Source organism: Podarcis raffonei, chromosome 6, assembly GCF_027172205.1.
Source record: "Podarcis raffonei isolate rPodRaf1 chromosome 6, rPodRaf1.pri, whole genome shotgun sequence".
Taxonomy (NCBI): domain Eukaryota; kingdom Metazoa; phylum Chordata; class Lepidosauria; order Squamata; family Lacertidae; genus Podarcis; species Podarcis raffonei.
The window spans coordinates 98675105-98686863 of record NC_070607.1 but is presented as its reverse complement, the minus strand read 5'-3'; positions in this window follow the sequence as shown (position 1 = coordinate 98686863).

The following is an 11759-nucleotide window of genomic DNA, read 5'->3' as shown; positions in this document are numbered from 1 at the left end:
CAAGGAAATTGCTTTTTGCTGCTTCAGAAGATAGGACCGGATTCCAACTGAACACTGGAAAAACTTTCTACTGGTAAGAGCTGCATGAACTTTCTCCAGATTCATTTAATTCTCTCTCTCTCTCTCTCTCTCTCTCTCTCTCTCACACACACACACACACACACACACACACTGGGACCTTAGAGTTAAGAGAATGTAATTAATAAACATGTATGAGAATGTAATTGATAAAGGAAAGTCTGACTCCCCTGCGATCAAATAAATCATGTTAATGATGGATATAGGAGCCAAATATTTGAATGCCCCCCTCCGCAGTCAATGGGCATTGGCATTCAGATGGTGTGCATGCCCCGTGCCACGTGGTGGATTTTGCAGGGCAGAGCTCATTCCACTTGGTACCCCTGCAGATGCCAGGGTGGAAAGGTTGCCTCTGGGCAAAGCACTGGAGAGGGCCAGGTCGGAGGTGGGCAGGATCCTTGGCTCCCTTGGCCCCCTCCTTTGGAATGGAGGAGCATCTTCCACTGGCAAGAACAACATGCCCTGGTCCAGCCAGGTCTGAGTCTCACAGACCCCAGAGAAGGAGACCCAGAAAGGGGTTTGTGGAGGAAGGAGGGTCTCTCCAACCAGAGCACCACCATCCCTTTCTCTCTGCTGATGGTACAGCTGCGAACCTCAAGGAAAGGCATCCTACTTTGCCCAATCTAAGCCAAGAAGCCCCTTCTTCCTTGGGGAGGGCGGTGTCATTTCAAGCAACTTCAATTTCCCCTGGTCCAGCCAGTTCAGAGGGACACAGGCTGAGCACTTCAGCGAGTGAGGAAGACACCAAAAAGGGGCTTTGGAGAGGAAGGAGGGCCTCTGCCACCAGAGCTCCACCATGGATGTAGCCATGGGAGGGCAGGGGGGGAATTGCCCCCCCTAAATAAAAATCAATAAAATAACTGAGGTTCTGCCCACACCTAACATAAATCCTGGCTATGCCCAGGGTCTCCACCACCCCTTTCTCTCTGCTGATGGTACAGCTGGGAACCCAATGGAAGGGCACCCTACTTTGCCCAATCTAAGCCAAGAAGCCCCTTCTTCCTTGGGGAGGGCGGTGTCATTTCAAGCAACCCATCTTCTGTGGAAATGCTATCTACATCTTTGCAGCTGTTGGGATGGTTTGTTACAAAACCTTGTGGGCCGCAGGGTGTGGGGAGAGGCTCCCCTCTGTCCTGCCCAGCACTTTCGCCATCTTCCTGAGCCTGTTGTGATTCAGCAAACCTGGACAATGCAAGACAGCAGGCAGGCTGGAGAGTGGGCTCACCGCTTAGCCTGACCCACCATGAAGTCTGGTGCCCTTGTGCTCCTTCTGGGGCTCCTCGCCCTCTGGGCTGAGCTGACACCCACCTCTGGTCGGAATCATAAGACAAGGAAGATCTGTCCTGATTTGACTGTGGAGTGTTTGCACATTCTCCCATTTTCCTTCACCCATCCCACACTATTCAATGCCTTTCCCTGTTACTTCTCAAACTGCAAAAATCTGATTCTTTTTTTAAAGTGGAGTCCTTGTGCTAAGGTCACAGAGCCAATTAATCCAGTTTAAGAGTGCAAACCTAAAGTTCAGGTATGTGGTTGCTGTTGTTGTCATCGTCGTTATTTTATGATTTATTCAATTTATATATCCCCCTTTATCAAAAGATCCCAGGGCAGTGTACAATATTAAAAACACATTACAGAACATCAATGAGAAAAACATAATAAAAACGTAGCAAAAAGCAAACTGACAAACAGTCCAATAATAAAATAATCATCAACATAACAGTCCTTTGGTGGAATCCCTCCTGCAAATTCTGACAGCCTGGAGTCAGCTCTGGGCGGACCAATGGTCTGGCTTAGTATTAGGCAACTTTCTATGTTTCTTTTTTTATATAATTGTTGTTAAATTTTCTGTTTTACAGTTTAAAATACTCGTTTTAACATCCTTAAAATATCAATGACTTCCCTTCTTTTCTTTCCATGGTTCATTTTACATATAAAAAATACCCGCATATTTTACAAAAACTAAACCATCCAGTATTCCATTATTGCATCCATCAAAACTTATTTACACTGTTGGATTTATCTTAATGCTGCCAACATTTTCAGGTGCACACAATTATTTCCCATATATTCAATAAATATTTTCCAATCTTCTTTAAATGTATGTTCTTCTTGTTCTCTTATTCTATATGTTAAGTCTGTAAGCTGTGCATATTCCATCAACTTAAGTTGCCATTCTTCCTTCGTTGGGACCTCACTCGTTTTCCATTTTGGGGTTAACAAAACCCGGGCCGCAGTTGTAGCATACATAAATAACCTTTTCTGACACCTGGGAATTTCAGTCTGAATTATCCCCAACAGAAAGGACTCTGGGTTTTGGGGGAAAGTACTTTTCCAGCTGGTCCAGGTTCCCCCAGGCATCCCGTTAGTCATTGTGGGCAGAGGAGCCATTGGCCTGATCCAGGAGATGTTCTCTTTTTGCTCTTGCGTTCTCTGCGAACCTCTGCCCTACACACACACCCCTGTTGTCCAGATCTGGTAAGATTTGCTGGTGCCAATCGCAAGAAGTGCAGCTCAGGCAGAGCAAGTCCCCATGTGAACAACAAGTTGCTGGTCCTGGTGCTTCTCTAGAACAGAGAGAGAATGTGCTTGAGCCACTGACTAGGACTTGTCGTTGGAGAGTCAGAGAGGTCTTTGTGTGTGTGCTTTTTCTATGGGATCTATTTGCAGAAGTACTTCCAGTCCCAGAGTTCTTTGTGCAGATGCAAAAAACAAACAAACATAGAATGGATGGGGAGGCAAAGTAGCCCAGCAATTAGGGACATGGATCACAATGATGCCTGTAGGATTTACAGCTCGGAATATATGCAAGTAAATGTAGCCAGCTTGCTTTCTGCTGCTCCAGAGGATAATGGATTCAAATGACAAGAAGGGAGATTCTTGTCTTGTCCTAAATGTTAAGATGGAATTTCTGCCAGTAAGAGGCATTCAACGGTTGGGTAGTCATCTGTGATTCTGGCATTCCAAGGGGTTGGGCTAGATCAGGCTTCCTCAACCTCAGTCCTCTAGATGTTTTGAGACTACAATTCCCATCATCCCTGACCACTGGTCCTGCTAGCTAGGGATCATGGGAGTTGTAGGCCAAAAACATCTGGAGGGCCAAGGTTGAGGAAGCTTGATGCTTGGGTTCCCTTCCAATGCAACAATTCTATGATCCTGTGAAATAATATCTCATACTGTACTCAAGTATTCTACAAACTCACTAAATAGTTCCATGTGAAATACTGTATCTCAAAGAAAAACATTTTTTTGGAAAACATTACAAACTTTCTCCAGAACCATTTCATTCTCTTTATCTCTCCCACACACAGGGCAGGTAATTAATAAACAACAATATTTATTCCCCCCCCCAAGAAAGTAAAGCCTAGTTCCTCTGGGATCAAATTAACTATGACAGAGATGCAAGGATGGAAATGTTGCCTCTTTGCAAAGCACTGGAGAGGACCAGGTCTGGGGTGGGCAGGATTCTTGGCTGGCAGAATTTAAGCCAAGAAGCCCCTTCTTCTTTGGGGGTGTCATTTCAAGCACTCACTCGGGCACCTCTGTGGAAATCATGTTACCCACATCTTTGCAGCTGTTGGGATGGTTTGTTACAAAACCTTGTGGGCCGCAGGGTGTGGGGAGAGGCTCCCCTCTGTCCTGCCCAGCACTTTCGCCATCTTCCTGAGCCTGCTGTGATTCAGCAATCCTGGACAATGCAAGACAGCAGGCAGGCTGGGCAGGGGACTCCACACAGCGTAGAATCATAGAATCATAGAATTTTAGAGTTGGATGGTACCCGAAGGGTCATCTAGTCCAACCCCCTACAATGCAGAAATCATAGCTGAAGAATCCTTGACAGATGGCCATCCAAGCTCTACTTGAAAACCTCCTAAGAAGGAGAGTCCTTCTTCTCTTTGGTGATCACTTGTAGCTGAGTAAGATTGTCTTCCATAAATGCTATTCTAACAATGAGTCCATAAGTGACTGTGGAGGCCAATTCTGGATCCCCAAGCCCTTCCACAGTGGGGACATTGGTTTCCGGGTGGGAGTTGATCACGGTGTGGATTTGCCAAGCGTGCCTTCCTCTTAGTACGTTTCTCCCTTGCATCCTGAGTTCGAGTGTCTTCAAAGCCCAGGACACCTTTGGTCAAGGCCATTCTCCAACTGGAGTGTTTGCAGGCCAGTGTTTCCCAATTGTTGGTGTTTATACTACATTTTTTAAGATTTGCCTTGAGATAGTCTTTAAACCTCTTTTGTTGATCACCAGCATTACGCTTTCCATTTTTAAGTTTGGAATAGAGTAGTTGCTTTGGAAGGTGATAATCAAGCATCCGCACAACATGACCAGTCCAACGAAGTTCATGTTGAAGAATCATTGCTTCCACACTGGTGATCTTTGCTTCTTCCAGTACACTGGCATTAGTTCTCCTGTCTTCCCAAGTGATGTGTAAAACTTTCAAAGACACCGTTGATGGAATCTTTCAAGGAGTTGGAGATGGCATTTATAAGTGGTCCATGTTTCACAAGCAAGTAAGGAACTGCCTTGTTCCTTGAGACAGAATCTGTATCCACCGCCCATGTGCCTGTTCATGACTTTTTGTTGTTGTTCTAGGACCTTTCATGGTATTGATGTCAACTCACCAGTTGGTAGTTCCCTGGGTTTTCTTTTTTGCCTTTTTGAGGATGGGGAGAACATTTGCCCACCTCCAGTCTGTAGGGACCTCATCTGTTCTCCAAGAATTCTCAGAGACGATAGACAAAGGCTCTGAGATTACACTCAAAAGCTCCTTTAGTACCCTTGGATGCAGTTCATCAGGCCCCCGAGTTTTGAATTCATTTAAAGTAGAATCATAGAATCATAGAGTTGGAAGAGACCACAAGGGCCATCAAATGCAACCCCCTGCCAAGCAGGAAACACCATCAGAGCACTCCTGACATATGGTTGTCAAGCCTCTGCTTAAAGACCTCCAAAGAAGGAGACTCCACCACACTCCTTGGCAGCAAATTCCACTGTCAAACAGCTCTGACTGTCAGGAAGTTCTTCCTAATGTTTAGGTGGAATCTTCTTTCTTGTAGTTTGGATCCATTGCTCCGTGTCCTCAAACATCCTTTTATATATTTGAACATGGCTATCATATCACCCCTTAACCTCCTCTTCTCCAGGCTAAACATGCCCAGCTCCCTTAGCCGTTCCTCATAAGGCATCGTTTCCAGGCCTTTGACCATTTTGGTTGCCCTCCTCTGGACACGTTCCAGTTTGTCCGTGTCCTTCTTGAACTGTGGTGCCCAGAACTGGACACAGTACTCCAGGTGAGGTCTGACCTGGAGAAGCTAGGTGTTCCCTCACCACCTCTTTTCCTATCCTGGGCTGCAGCTCCCTCCTTACATCATTTATTTGGTTCTCACCAGGTTGAACATCACCTTCCTTTGGGGTAAAAACAGAGGCAAAGTAAATGTTGAGCCGTTCCGCTTTCTATCTGTCACCCAATAGCATTTCTCCATCTTCTCCACACAGAGGACCTACTGTTCTTCCTCTCGCTTCAGAAGTAGCTGGAGTAACCTTTTTTATTACTTGACCAACCATGAAGTCTCTCTCTCTCTCTCTTACACACACACACGCACACACACACACACACATGGACCTTGGGGTTAATGGAAGGTAATTAATAAATACTTTGGCCACCTCATGAGAAGAGAGGACTCCCTGGAAAAGACCCTGATGTTGGGAAAGATGGAGGGCACAAGGAGAAGGGGACGACAGAGGACAAGATGGTTGGACAGTGTTCTCGAAGCTACCAGCATGAGTTTGACCAAACTGCGGGAGGCAGTGGAAGACAGGAGTGCCTGGCGTGCTCTGGTCCAGGGGGTCACGAAGAGGCGGACACGACTAAACGACTAAACAACAACAAAAATTAATAAACAACAAAAATAATTCTATCACTTCTGAGAAAGCAAAGTCTGGCTCCTCTGGAAACCAATAAATTACGTTACAGGTGCAAAGGTGGGAATCTTTTCTCTGTGCAAAGCAGGGGAGAGAGTCAGGTCAGGGGTGTGCAGGACCCTTGGCTGTCACCACCTGGCTCACTACTTTGGGATGGAGGAACGTCTTCCATTTGCAACTTGAGCCAGTTCAGAGAGAAACAGCACTTCAATGAGAGAGGAAGACACCCAAAGGGATGTTGGAGAGGAAGGAGGGTCTCTGCCACCAGAGCTCCACCATGGGTGTAGCCAAGGGTGGGTAGGTGGGCAGTTGCCCCCCACAAATAAATACAAATCAATGCAAAATAACCAACTGAGGTTCTGCCCACACCTAACATAAATCCTGGCTATGCCCAGGGTCTCCACCATCCCTTTCTCTCTGCTGATAGTACAGCTGGGAACCCAATGGAAGGGCACCCTACTTTGCCCAATCTAAGCCAAGAAGCCCCTTCTTCCTTGGGGAGGGCGGTGTCATTTCAAGCAACCCATCTTCTGTGGAAATGTTATCTACATCTTTGCAGCTGTTGGGATGGTTTGTTACAAAACTTTGTGGGCCGCAGGGTGTGGGGAGAGGCTCCCCTCTGTCCTGCCCAGCACTTTCGCCATCTTCCTGGGCTGGCTGTGACTCTGCAATTCTTGGCAATATAAGGGAGCAGGCCGGCTGGGCAGGGGACACCCCACTTAGCCTGACCCACCATGAAGTCTGGTGCCCTCGTGCTCCTTGTGGGGCTCCTCGCCCTCTGGACTGAGCCAACATCCGCCTCTGATGAGCAACGTCTAGGTAAGAAATTGTTTCTCCTTTCCCCTGCCAGATCCATGCGTGAAAACATTTCTCTGGATATCATTTTGTTGTTGTTCAGAAAAGTGCAGGCAACCATATGCTACAGGAAGCTGGGGAAGCTCAGGGGAACAGCACATGAATTTCATGCAGAAGATGCCCAGTTAATCCCCACTGGCATTTCCAGGTCAGGCTGGGAGAGAAAGTTCTCAAAGAACCTCTGCCAGTCAGTTTGCAGAATATGAGATGGAGACGCCTTCTGGTGACTTTATTGAGCTTTCATCCTGATTACTTGCAGGTAGCTAGGGCAGTTTTTGGAAACCGCAGGAGAGGAGAGCGCTCATGTGCTCAAATCCTGCTTGTGGGAATCTCATTGAGGCCACTGTGAGAATAATAATAATATATTATTTATTATTTATACCCCGCCCAGCCACTGGTTTCCCCAGCCACTCTGGGCGGCTTCCAACAAAGTATTAAAATACAGTGGTCTGTTAAACATTAAAAGCTTCCCTAAACAGGGCTGCCTTCAGATGTCTTCTAAAAGTCTGGTAGTTGTTCTTCTCTTTGACATCTGGTGGGAGGGCGTTCCACAGGGCAGGTGCCACCACCGAGAAGGCCCTCTGCCTGCTTCCCTGTAACTTGGCTTCTTGCAGGGAGGGAACCGCCAGAAGGCCCTCGGAGCTGGACCTCAGTGTCCTGGCAGAACGATGGGGGTGGAGATGCTCCTTCAGGTATACTGGACCGAGGCCGTTTAGGGCTTCAAACGTCACCACCAACACTTTGAATTTTGCTCAGAAACCTACTGGGAGCCAATGAAGGTCTTTCAAGACCTGTGTTATGTGGTCTTGGTGGCTGCTCCCAGTCACCAGTCTAGCTGCCGCATTCTGGATTAGTTGTAGTTTCTGGTTCACCTTCAAAGGTAGCCCCACATAGACCACATTGCAGTAGTCCAAGCGGATAACCAGAGCATGCACCATTCTGGCAAGACAGTCCACGGGCAGGTAGGGTCTCAGCCTGCATACCAGATGGAGCTGATAAACAGCTGCCCTGGACACAGATTTGACCTGCACCTCCATGGACATCTGTGAGTCCAAAATGACTCCCAGGCTGCACACCTGGTCCTTCAGGGGCACAGTTACCCCGTTCAGGACCAGAGAGTCCTCCACACCTGCCCACCTCCTGTCCCCCCAAAACAGTACTTCTGTATTGTCAAGATTCAGCCTCAATCTGTTAGCCGCCATCCATCCTCCAACTGCCTCCAGACACTCACACAGGACCTTCACCACCTTCATTGGTTCCGATTTGAAAAAGAGGTAGAAGAGGATGCTGGGCCAGGTTGTCCATTGGCCTGATCCATCAGGTTCTTCTGATGTTCTTATGGGGTGGGTGGGTGATCAGGAAAAGCCAGAGGTCCTGGTCTTGAGAAGGGTGAGGGAGCAAAGCCCATTATGGAGGGACTTAGCAGGTCCACCCATTGGCTTTCCTGGGCAAAGGTAAAGCTGGACACTTGCCTCTGCAGGTAGGGCAGAAGGAAAAGACCTCACAGAATACTATCATTGCTGAATTGGAAGAGAGCCCAAAGGCTCATGTAGTCCAACCCTCAATCTCCCCCTTACCATCTCTTTTTTTTCCAGTGCACCTTGGTGATTGCCCCCCTGTGCCACAGGTAGAAGCTTTTGCCCGCTGCAAGGACACCTGCCAAGTTGACCAAGACTGTCCCTTCTTCCAGAAGTGCTGCTCCATTGGGTGTGGCCTGGGCTGCGTAGACTCAGGTACTGGCAAAATCCCTGACCCCTTTGTCCCGCCCCCCACACCTCTCCTCCCTGGGCAACAGATGGGGGCAGCAGCCGCAATACCAACCTAAGTGCCCTGGAGACTGAGAACATCCCCTCATGGACGCCCATTTGCTCTGCCTCCAACAGATCTGAGCGACAGGTGCTTCTTGCCGTCTGAATATGGAGCATGCAACGAATCCATCTCCCATTACTACTACGACCCATTGGAGGACCAGTGCCTCCAGTTCAACTACAGTGGCTGTGGGGGCAACGACAACAACTTCGAGACAACAGAGGCCTGCGAGGAAGCCTGCAGGAAAACCATCTCAGGTACTGGGTGTGGGACCCACCAGGCGGTCATTTTTCTGGCTTCATTGATTCTGCTTATAGCCTACCTTTTCCTCTGTGGAGCTCAAGGTGGCATATGTGGTTCTTCCCCTTTCTCATTTAATCTCCACAACAACCCTGTGAGGCAGGCTAAGCTGAGAGGAAGCCACTGGCCCAAGGTCATCCAGTGAGCCTCATGGCCAAGTCAGGATTTGAACCCAGGTCTCTCCCAGGTCCTAGTTCAACACTCTGACCACCAAGCAATGCACGAGAGCCCCTCTGGAAAGTCCAGCTCCACCACGTCAATAGGGGAAGTGGAAGAAGCTGGCCAGAAGGGGTCCAGGATTAGGTATTCTGCTCTTTTCTTGACAATCTGTGCGTCTTTACTAAAGGCTTTATATGACATATGATGGAGGAGATGGAGCAACTCCACTAGGAGAAAAGGTTGAAGCATCTGGGACCTTCATGGTCAGAGGCTGGATATGCTCCTGAATACCAGTTGCTCCACTGGTCACAGGAGAGGGCTGCTCTTGTGCTCAGATCCTGGCCGGATCCAGAGGCTTCTCTTCTGTTCTTCTTAATATTATTACTTTGTGCCACATTCTTTGCATGGATGTTTGTGAATGTAGTGGTTTTTTGTTTTTGTTTTTTAAATATTTATTAAAGTTTTACAAAAAGAAAAAAGTTACAGAGTAAAAAAGAAGAAAAAGGAAAAATACAAAAAGTACAAAAATACATGGGGGGGGGAATGTAAAATACAGAAAAAATAAATAGAAAATAGTTAAAAACAAATCAATCTTTTCATATCTTAGATTTCATTTACTTACTCCACCGACCTCCTCACACCTCCCTTTTTTGTATTCCTGTTCACATGGTTAATTCAGCAAACCCTTACCCTCTTTATTTTTATCTTAATTCTATATCTCAACGTATTATAACTTTATATTTTCATCCGTTATAGTCTATCACTTTCATCTGCCATTCTTCCAGGGTGGGTAAATCTTGTGTCTTCCAATACTTTGCAATGAGTATTCTTGCTGCTGTTGTAGCATACATAAAGAAAGTTCTATCCTTCTTTAACACCAATTGGCCGACCATGCCCAGGAGAAAGGCCTCTGGTTTCTTCAGGAAGGTATATTTAAATACCCTTTTCATTTCATTATAGATCATCTCCCAGAAAGCCTTAATCCTTGGGCACGTCCACCAAAGGTGAAAGAATGTGCCTTCATTCTCCTTACATTTCCAACATTTATTATCAGACAAATGATAAATTTTTGCAAGCTTGACTGGTGTCATGTACCACCTATATATCATTTTCATAATATTCTCTCTTAAGGCATTACATGCCGTGAATTTCATACCGGTGGTCCACAACTGTTCCCAGTCAGCAAACATTATGTCATGTCCAACATCTTGTGCCCATTTAATCATAGCAGATTTAACTGTTTCATCCTGCGTATTCCATTTCAACAGCAAGTTATACATTCTTGATAGTATCTTAGTTTTGGGATCTAACAGTTCTATTTCCAATTTTGATTTTTCCACCTGGAAGCCAATTTTTTTATCCATATTGTAAGCCTCCCTTATTTGATAATAATGAAGCCAGTCTCTCACTTTATCTTTTAATTTCTTGCCTCTGCAGGTAGGGCAGAAGGAAAAGACCTCACAGAATACTATCATTGCTGAATTGGAAGAGAGCCCAAAGGCTCATGTAGTCCAACCCTCAATCTCCCCCTTACCATCTCTTTTTTTTCCAGTGCACCTTGGTGATTGCCCCCCTGTGCCACAGGTAGAAGCTTTTGCCCGCTGCAAGGACACCTGCCAAGTTGACCAAGACTGTCCCTTCCTCCAGAAGTGCTGCTCCATTGGGTGTGGCCTGGGCTGCGTAGACTCAGGTACTGTCAAAATCCTTGACCCCTTTGTTCCCCTCTCACACACCTCTCCTCTCTGGGCAACAGATGGGGGCAGCAGCCGCAATACCAACCTAAGTGCCCTGGAGACTGAGAACATCCCCTCATGGACGCCCATTTGCTCTGCCTCCAACAGATCTGAGCTATAGGTGCTTCTTGCCGTCTGAATATGGAGCATGCAACGAATCCATCTCCCATTACTACTACGACCCATTGGAGGACCAGTGCCTCCAATTCAACTACAGTGGCTGTGGGGGCAATGACAACAACTTCGAGACAACAGAGGCCTGCGAGGAAGCCTGCAGGAAAACCATCTCAGGTACTGAGTGTGGGACCCACCAGGCGGTCATTTTTCTGGCTTCATTGATTCTGCTTATAGCCTACCTTTTCCTCTGTGGAGCTCAAGGTGGCATATGTGGTTCTTCCCCTTTCTCATTTAATCTCCACAACAACCCTGTGAGGCAGGCTAAGCTGAGAGGAAGCCACTGGCCCAAGGTCATCCAGTGAGCCTCATGGCCAAGTCAGGATTTGAATCCAGGTCTCTCCCAGGTCCTAGTTCAAAACTCTGACCACCAGGCAATGCACGAGAGCCCCTCTGGAAAGTCCAGCTCCACCACGTCAATAGGGGAAGTGGAAGAAGCTGGCCAGAAGGGGTCCAGGATTAGGTATTCTGCTCTTTTCTTGACAATCTGTGCGTCTTTACTAAAGGCTTTATATGACATATGATGGAGGAGATGGAGCAACTCCACTAGGAGAAAAGGTTGAAGCATCTGGGACCTTCATGGTCAGAGGCTGGATATGCTCCTGAATACCAGTTGCTCCACTGGTCACAGGAGAGGGCTGCTCTTGTGCTCAGATCCTGGCCGGATCCAGAGGCTTCTCTTCTGTTCTTCTTAATATTATTACTTTGTGCCACATTCTTTGCATGGA